We start from the raw sequence: 10,146 nt of genomic DNA on the forward strand, positions 1-10,146 counted from the left end.
TACACAACCCAAACCTTTGTAGGATGCATCACTGTAAATTTGAAACCCATCAGTACCATTAGGTAGAATCAACATCGGTGTAGTTACTAATCTGGTCTTCAACTCTTGGAAGGCAGACTCTCTTTGATCATTCCAATCAAATGATACATTTTTTTGGGTTAACTGGGTCAATAGCACAGTAAGTTTTGAAAAGTCTTTCACAAATCTTTTGTAGTAACCTACAAGTCCCAAAAAACTTCTAACTTCTGACACATTTGTCGGTTTAGGCCAATCTACAATAGCTTTAATTTTCTGTGGATCCACCGATATGCCATCCATATTGATTAAATGTCCCAGAAATGCTACGCTGTCAAGCCAAAAACTCACACTAGGAAAATCTTGCATATAACTTCTTTTCTCTCAAAATCTGTAAAGTAGTTCTCAGATGACTCTCATGTTCTTCCTTGCTTTTAGAATAAATTAGTATGTCGTCAATGAATACAATAATAAACTCATCAAGAAATTGTTTGAACACCCTATTCATTAAGACCATAAAAGTTGCAGGTGCATTTGTTACTCCAAATGGCATGACTAAAAATTCATAATGCCCGTATCTAGTTCGAAAAGCAGTTTTCTCAATGTCTTATACTTTCACTTTTAACTGGTGGTATCCAGATTTAAGGTCTATCTTAGAGAACACTTGTGCTCCCTGAAGTTGGTCAAACAGATCATCTATTCGGGGCAATGGATATTTGTTTTTCACGGTTACTTTGTTCAACTCATGGTAGTCAATACACAGCCTCAAAGACCCATCTTTCTTTTTGACAAACAACACTGGAGCTTCCCAAGGTGAGGTACTCAGACGAATGAATTTCTTGTCTAAGAGTTCTTAGAGTTGGACTTTTAACTCTTTCAATTCAAAATTCGACATTCTATAAGGAGTCTTGGAGATAGGTTGTGTTTTAGGTACTACATCAATAGTAAACTCAATTTCCCTATAAATTAAGTCCCCGGGTAGGTCATTAGGAAACACATCAGAAAATTCACAAACCACGGAATAGTTTCCACACTTGCATTATCTAAAGACTCAGTTGTTACACAACATAAGTAGCCCCGACACCCTTTCCTCAACAACTTCCTGACTTTCATGAATGAAATCAAATACGGCGGAAGAATTACCCCATTCCCAGTGAAAACAAACTCAGGCATACCAAATGGTTTAAACATGACGGTTTTATTCACACAATCAATAGTGGCATAATATTTCGTTAACTAATCCATGCCTAATATACAATCAAAGTGATCAATGCTCAAAGGCAGTAAATCAACGTACATTGTCATATCACCCATCATAATATCACATGTCGGATATACATAAGCACATATCATAGCACCTCTAGATGGTGTAGACTTAGATAGCAAACAGTTCATAGGTTCTAACGGTTTAGTTAATTTTCAAGAAAAAACATGCGATACAAATGAATACGTAGAACTATAATCAATCAGTACATAGGCATTCTGAGCACAGATAGAGATTATACCTAACACCACTGACTCAGTATTTTGTACATCTCCATGCACTAGTGCAAACACTCTTGCTTGCCTTAGTGTTTCATTCTCGGTATTACCCCTGGCATTTGTTCTTGCATTGGTCCTCGTTGTAAGAGCAGATCTGGCTGAACTTGTTGTAGGATGGTTAACATTGTCGAACCTCATCGGATAATCTCTAATCATGTGATCGGTCTTGCTACACCTAAAACTTGCACCCGATGCATGGTGGCACATGTCTTTATGCTTCCTTCCACATTCTGAACAGATTGGCATAGACCCACTGCTTCGGCTTATACTGCTTGAAGATCTGGTATTTTGCTTTTTGTTCATAAAGAATGAATGGCCCTTCCGAAAATTGGATCCAGACCTTTTGCTTCTCCATTTTGTTGTTGGTGCCTTGGCTTGTTTCATTGCTGCCAGAGTGGCTTCCGCCATTATTGCTCTGTCTAAAATTTCCACATAGGTAGGCAATTTCAAAACGCCTACTCGGTCAAGTACCTCTAAATCTAAACCACCTTCAAATTTTCGTGCCTTCTTGTAATCAGTATCCATTATATGTAGAGCAAAATGAGCCAATTCAGTAAACTTGGCCTCATATTCGGCTACTGACATCCTGCCTTGTTTGAGTTCTTAGCATTTTGACACTTTTTGATCTCTGAAACATTGGAGAAAGTACTTGTCATAGAAGATCTCATTGAATCGGGCCCATGTCATATTCCCATTGTTACTTCAGATTAGTAACCACCATCTTCGGGCTTCATCTTTCAAAGTGTAGGTGGCCAAAAAGAACTTTCTGAATCTCAGAACAAGGAAACACTTCAAATAACTTTTCCATTTTAAACAACCATGTTTCTGCCTTTAATGGTTCAATACCACCCAACAAAGTCGGCAGTTTTATCTTCATGAACTTTTGAGTTAAATTTATAGGATCATTGTTATCCGGCTTAACTTGGATCGACGGAGGTGGGGGAGGTAAAGGTTGTTGCCTCTATTATTGAGTCATTGCCTCAGTTAAAGCTGCAAGTGTTTATTCCATACGGCTCATTCGAGCCTCAGATGATTTAGCTGTTCCATCACTTCTTATATTTTCTATTTGCTATAGGTAAATAAAGTACTATAAACATAGGCAAATAGTCTGTAACAACCCCGACCCATGATTAATGTTAATCCATGCTTAATTATGCCCAATGAGTAATTAAAGTGAAATTTTGCATCATATATTGCCTTATTTGTGTTTATATCTATTTCACATAGAAAGATCTATTCATATTTTCGTTTTGGTTTGCGAATTGAAGGCCTTATAGGTATCCGATTCAGAAATCGACTTAATTTTTGTGTTATTTGGGATTTTTAGAATTTTATAGTGGGTTTAATTGAAATTCAATTCAAAACGATTAAATTAAAATAATTAATGTCCAATTGATTAGCTTAATCAATAATTTAATTAAAACTTCTTAGCCAAGCCTGTATAAGACTAATAAGCGCATTAACTCCCCTTTTTACACATCTTTGAGCCTATTCAACAAACAAAACGCGGGAGTGAGCAAGAGAAGGAAGGAGTTGAGATCAAAGCAATGTGAAGGGAGATTTACTAGGAGTAGTTGGAAAATTGAAGAGAATTGGGAGGTGAAGTTCTACACTTGCGCAATTAAGACTCTAGGTATGAAATCTAGTCTTTGGCTTTGTAATGTAGTTGATTCAAGCATGGAAACAAGAGAATTAGGTGAATTCACATGAGATTTAAGCTAAAATTTGAGAATTGTAACTCACACCATGCATACATGCATGATTCTTTCTATTTTAAGTCTAATTGTTAAGGATTCTCACATGCATGTACTAAGTCTGCCATAGTTTTGCAATTTCATCACGTTTTCCATCAAATTGCCTTAGTTGATCATGTTTTGGAAGCTTTGAAGTCAAGAAAGTGCTTGCATGTAAGTTCACGTGTTGTTTTACAAAGTTTCAAGTTTGATTTTGTCCAATTGACTCACTCTTAGGCCTTGATTTTGTGAAAAGATCTTTAATTCTTGATGTTTTCAAAGTTTAAACTTGTTTTCTAAAGTTTTGGGGGCAAGAGTTGTGTTTTGATGAGTTAGATTCGAGTTTTGAGCTTGTGAGTGCAATTTGGAAATTCCAGATTCTGTACTTTTGCTCGAGCGTCAGAGCCTGCGCTCGAACGGCCACTCTGTGATCTTACACTTCCGCTCAAACGACCTGAAGTACGTTCGAGCGTAAAATGCATGCTTCCAGAAGTTTGCATTTTACGCAGACCGTTTGAACGGCGAAAGTTGCGCTCGAGCGAGGGCATGAGTCTCATGCTCGAGCGAGAATCGAGCGGTCATTGAGCGAAGATTTCACACAACCAGTTGTAGACGTCCCCGAACGCCACGGGAGGAACGAGCTCCCGTTCCGTTCATTTTGGGGTCACTACAGCTCAGGACTCTCAAATTGTCACGGTTCTTAGTCTGAACCAAAGAGTCCAAATCCGGCAAATCGTTTTGAGAAACAGATTTTTGAAAAGAAGTGCCAAACATGGACTGCTTTGCCAGATACAGAGTCGCCACCTAAATGTTTTTTTAATGGGAAATTTAGGAAACCCTGACTCGGTGCCAAAGGCCACGTGTCCGTCATCACCAAAGTTGCCTCGGCTCGGGAACTTGGGTACGATTGAGGAAGGTCACTTCGTGAGCACCCCCGCTCGCCCGATCAAAGATCGGCCTCTACTAACCATGATATCTACTTTTGAAAATCTTGTGTGTCCTTATTCCGATTATTAGCCTAGGTTACTATGTGATGCGCACAGCATACAAGTATAGACTGAGTCGCCTGAATTGGAACAAAACATTTCATGTTTATTTTTTGAAAGATGGTTTGCTACCCGCAAGTAGGCTTAAAATGCAGATTTTGCCACCCTCGGGTGGGCTTAGTAAAAAAAATGGTTTTGCCACTATCTAGTGGGCTTAAAACAAACATTTGATGAATTATTCCAATTCAAATAACCCAACCTTCACCCACAGGTATTCAGGCAGTTATATCACATAAGCATATTGCCTCATGGTAAGCATGCTATCATGGCATTCACTCACACGCATGCAAGGATGCTAAAGCATAAAACTTACCGAGTACTCCAAGCCAAAATAGAAACTACATTAGAAATCATGCATGATCCTAAGTATACAAAAATGCCTAATGCAACACATGCAAAATGCAACTATAGCAGGCTCGGCTATTCTAAACATGGCATATGAAATGCTACAGCTAACATGTATTCAATTCGGAATTGAAAGTACAATGCAGTTAGTATGATGCGCCGAGCCCGGTGCATGCAAAACAGATGAATGATGCAAACATGCTGTCATACTATATGCTAATTGAAATATGCCCTAATCTAACCATCATAAGTAGGTAAATAAAAGCGAAGAAAGACGTGGGGTTGGAAGACATACATCACACTCACCCACACTTATTACAACATTGCCCTCGCGTAGAGGGTCCGAATAAATATACAGTCCCGAATAAAAGAATATTACAGTCCAAATAATACAGTCCAAATAATGTACAAATTCCTAATTAATTAACAAATTAACTAAGAAAGCTGTAAAACTGGCATGCAAGCCAAGGACTGCCTTGCTTCTGATGAATGTTGTATGTTTGGGCTGCCTTGCGCGGAAATCCACTGGGATGCCCCAATTAGCCTCTGTTTAGCAGTTATTCTTGGAAAGCGTGCCAGACTCTGAAAAGTTGCTGATTCTTCATTTTGCTGCAACAGAGAGCAGGAAAGGGGCATAGCAATGTATTTTCACAAATATATGCATACCTCGATCCTCGTGCCACCAATCACGCATATCGAGGCATGATGGCCGAGGAGTCGAATTGCACAATTTAATATGGGATGAATGCACATGAAAACACAACAAGACCTAACTCCATCATGGATGATCCGGAGTGTCGGTGACTGGGGAATTAAGATACGTTCCGTCACTCGGAGTACGGAACATACCTCGTTTCCCGTGCCCGGGCTAACTCCTATCCCGAACACGATGCAATATGCATGATATGCATGAATGCAACTAAGATACAGCCTAACATGCACAATGCTATGAAAATGAGATGTCTCGAAATGCGTGCACACGAGCACGCAAACTGAGAAAAATGACTGAATGCGATCTAAGATACAACCTAGTATGCAGTATGCTGTAAAAATGAGATGCCTCGAAATGCGTGCACACGGGCACGCAAACCGAGAAAATGACATACGCAATGCAATGGCATGGGATGGCATATAGAATGCGACATGGACTTATACTAACATGAGAGAGCCTCAGCCACACTCACATAAGAGGCCGATGGATGAAAATGAAGTGCCTCGAAACGCGTGCACATGGGCACGCAAATCGAGGCAATGGCATACGCAATGCAATATGGTATGGGATGGCATATAGAATGCAACATGGACTTATACTAACATGAGAGAGCCTCAGCCACACTCACATAAGAAGCCGATGGATGAAAATGAAGTGCCTCGAAATGCGTGCACATGGGCACGCAAATCGAGGCAATGCATATGTAATGCAATATGGCTAAAATGGCATATAGAATGCAACATGGGCTTATACTAACATGAGAGAGCCTCAGCCGCACTCACATAAGAGGCCGATGGATGAAAATGAAGTGCCTCGAAATGCGTGCACACGGGTACGCAAATCGAGGCAATGGCATACGCAATGCAATATGGCATGGGATGGCATATAGAATGCAACATGGACTTATACTAACATGACAGAGCCTCAGCCACACTCACATAAGAAGCCGATGGATGAAAATGAAGTGCCTCGAAACGCGTGCATACGGGCACACAAATCGAGGCAATGGCATATGTAATGCAATATGGCTAAAATGGCATATAGAATGCAACATGGACTTATACTAACATGAGAGAGCCTCAGCCGCACTCACATAAGAGGCCGATGGATGAAAATAAAGTGCCTCGAAACGCGTACACACGGGCACGCAAATCGAGGCAATGGCATATGTAATGCAATATGGCTAAAATGATATGAGCTTATACCAACATGAGAGAGCCTCAGCCACACTCACATAAGAAGCCGATGGATGAAAATGAAGTGCCTCGAAATGCGTGCACACGGGCACGCAAACCGAGGCAATGGCATACGCAATGCAATATGGCTAAAATGATATGCAAACATGCTAATGGATTTTCAGCAATGAAAAGTGGGGGAAAACAGCCCCGAAATGAGGCGAAAACACACCCGATGCATGGAATCTCTCCCGAAATGCAAAATTAGGCACATAGAATGAACTATAGCTATATGAAGCATGCATAATTGGTACATGGAATGAAAAGACAGAAGCAAGGCAGCCCCAAAATAAGCATTTTACCAGTACAAATCATGGCCAAACAGCAAACAAGGATAGGGCAACAATGGCATGCAAAAGTAGGGGCCAAGAGAGGGCAATGAAACAAGTGGTATATGCAAAGCCCAAACTGAAAAATTCCCTTCTACAACATTGAAGAGGGACCAAAAATAGGCACATTTACAGAACTGTAAAAACCCTAAAAACAAATATAGATATGGCTAAGCTCTTATGCAAGAAAATGGGCCAAAAGGTGGCCAAAGAGGCAAGTGGTATATGCACAGCCCAAACTGAAAAATTCCCTTCTACAACATTGAAGAGAGACCAAAAATATGCATATTTACAGAACTGTAAAAACCCCAAAACAGTATACAAACATGCTAGAAATGCAATGCAAAATGAGGCTCAAAAGTGGCTATAACATGAGGTATACAAAGCATTCAACAAACAAGCAAAGACTCTTAATAAAACATGTTAAGAAGGTCAAAATAAGACTTTTTCTAGCTCTGTAAAACGACCAAAAACCAAAGCATGATAGGCTTCCAAAACATGCAAAAATGGGGACCAAAGAGGGGATATAACATGAAGTGGCACATGGAGGTCCCAAACAGTATTGAGCCCTTCTTCAATGTTGAAGAGGGGCTCAAAATAAACCTATCTTTAGTTCTGTAAAACGCCCAAAAATGGAAGCATAATGGGCTGCCAAAGCATGCAAGAAAATAGCATTTAAGGAAGATATTGAAGCAAGTGCAAAATGGGGGGCTCAAACAGGGTTGAGCCCTTAATAAAACATGAAAATGAGCTCAAAAAAATGACCTTTTCAGTTTTGGTCGGAGCTCAAATATACAAGAAAGAGAGGCTAAGAAATGTTGTAAAAATGAGCTAGAAAAGAGGGAAAGTGAACTTACCCTTGAAGACTTGACTTTGGTTGCCTCTTGGCTTGAGTTTGTGGCTCCTTAGGCCTTGGAGAACACTTTCAATCTTCCGGAATGGAGGATGGAAGGGTGGGGGGTGGTGGTGTAGAAGGAATGGTGGTGTAGGACTTGGAAGTTTTTCAAGGAAATGAGAGAGATGAAGAGGGATTCTTGTGTTCAAGCTTGAAGAGCAAATTTTCTAACCCCTTAACTCTATGTTGCCTTCTGATTATATGGAAAAAAATGGGGGAGTAGAGGAGGGGCAAAGGTGGGGGAAAATTAGGCAAGTTTTCCCCCACAAAATATCCCCCGGATTGGGATATTTTCTGGGGGAAACAGCTATACAGCTGTAAAGTGCAAATTGAGAGGATCATGGCCGGCCAGTTTAAAAGGGAGAAAAAGGTCAACCACCAGGTAAGTGGCCGGTCGGACAGAAAAAGTGGCCGGCCGGCTAGTTCAAAGGGAAAAAAGTGGCCGGCCACCCCCTAGGATGAAGCCCCAGAAGTTAGCTTTCCAATGGCGCAAACCTTGCATTAAAATTCCTCCTGTAGAAAAAGTTATGCCCTTTTCCGTGAAGCCGCGCAGATTCGGTCCAACCAGACTTCAACCAACCACATCTCCCCCCCCCCCGGGACTTGGACTTGGGAGATTCTTGAGTGCAAAATGAAGCCCCGGAAGTAAGCTTTCCAATGGTGATGGCCTCATATCTTAATTCCTCTTGTGCAAAGAGTTACGCCCGTTTCGGTGAAGCCGCGCAGATTTTTCTCCTTCCTGGATTCATGCTAAACCACTTTTGACCAAAAAGAAGTTGGCTTTTCAGCAAAATTGCTGGCCTCCCACCCTCCTAAAAGCTTTCTAACAGTGAAAATAAGGTCTCCACCAAAAATGAGCCCAAACCGATGCAAAATGAAGGTTCGGGGGCCGAAACGCGCAGCCCGAGGCCCCGAAAACTGGCTGTTAGGCACCGGGAGTGGTGTTTGACCACGAAGTGGGTCTCTCAGACCTCAGTGTCCCTCAAAATGGAGTAAATAAGATGCATGCCAAAAACCGGAGCAATAGGAGATGGTTAAGCGGTCCCGAACCGAGGCACACGGTCTGACGGCTCCGAAAACCGGGAACCGGGCTCCGAAATGGGAAAAATGGCCTACAGCCACAAAATGTAGCCCACGGCCACTGAGAGATGGTCTACGGGACCTCTCCCTCCCCTCAGGAAAAGAAAAAGAGAAAATCGAGCCTGGTTCGCAAACCGAGGCAAAGCACAAAAGAGTCCGGAAGTCCGGAGGCAAGGCTTGCAGCCGAGACTCTAAAACTTCTAGACGAGCACGATATGCAGTATCACCAAGCGCTCAACTGGTGATGTCTGAGTCTTAAGGTCGGTCAAAAATGGGGTGTCTACAGTTGCCCCTCTTTGACAGAACTCGGAAGTCACAAGTGACGGGAGTGAATGTCAAAGCCCAGAGACAACCCATTTTTGATGAGGCTGAAGACTTAGACAAACGTACAAGATAAACAGAGATGTGCCCGCAGGCATGCCCGCAGGCAGGGGCAAAATGCAACCGAAAATGTACAGAGCCGGAGGTGACTTACGATCATGTCAAGAAAGCTGTAATGAAGCATACCATGCCACAGTTTTAAGCAAGTGAATACGAATCTAACTACATTTCATGCAGAAATGATGTAAGAAAATTACGCAATTCTCATTGCGTCTCACGCGGAGAAGGCTAAAATCGACTACTGAGAATACTCGGAGTCTTACACACAACATCTCTCTGCGTATCACACATAGGAGAGGAAGAAGGTAAACCTCTCAGGGTATCACACGCAAAAGAGGAAAGGCAAATTTCTCAGCGTATCACACGCAAGAGAAAACCTCTCAGCATATCACATGCAAGGGAGGAAAGATAAATTTCTCAACGTATCACACGCAAGAGAAAACCTCTCAGCATATCACATGCAAGAGAGAAAAGATAAATTTCTCAACGTATCACACGCAAGAGAAAACCTCTCAGCATATCACATGCAAGAGAGAAAAGGGAAATTTCTCAGCGTATCACACGCAAGAGAGAAAAGGGAAATTTCTCAGCGTATCACACGCAAGAGAAAACCTCTCAGCATATCACATGCAAGAGAGAAAAGGGAAATTTCTCAGCGTATCACACGCAAGAGAGAAAAGGAAAATTTCTCAGCGTATCACATGCAAGAGAAAACCTCTCAGCATATCACATGCAAGAGAGAAAAGATAAATTTCTCAGCGTATCACACGCAAGAGAGAAAAGGAAAATTTCTCAGCGTATCACACGCAAGAGAAAACCTCTCAGCATATCAC

The sequence above is a fragment of the Camellia sinensis genome, chromosome 2 (assembly GCF_055761805.1).
Source record: "Camellia sinensis isolate YWXY chromosome 2, ASM5576180v1, whole genome shotgun sequence".
NCBI classification, from domain to species: Eukaryota; Viridiplantae; Streptophyta; class Magnoliopsida; order Ericales; family Theaceae; genus Camellia; species Camellia sinensis.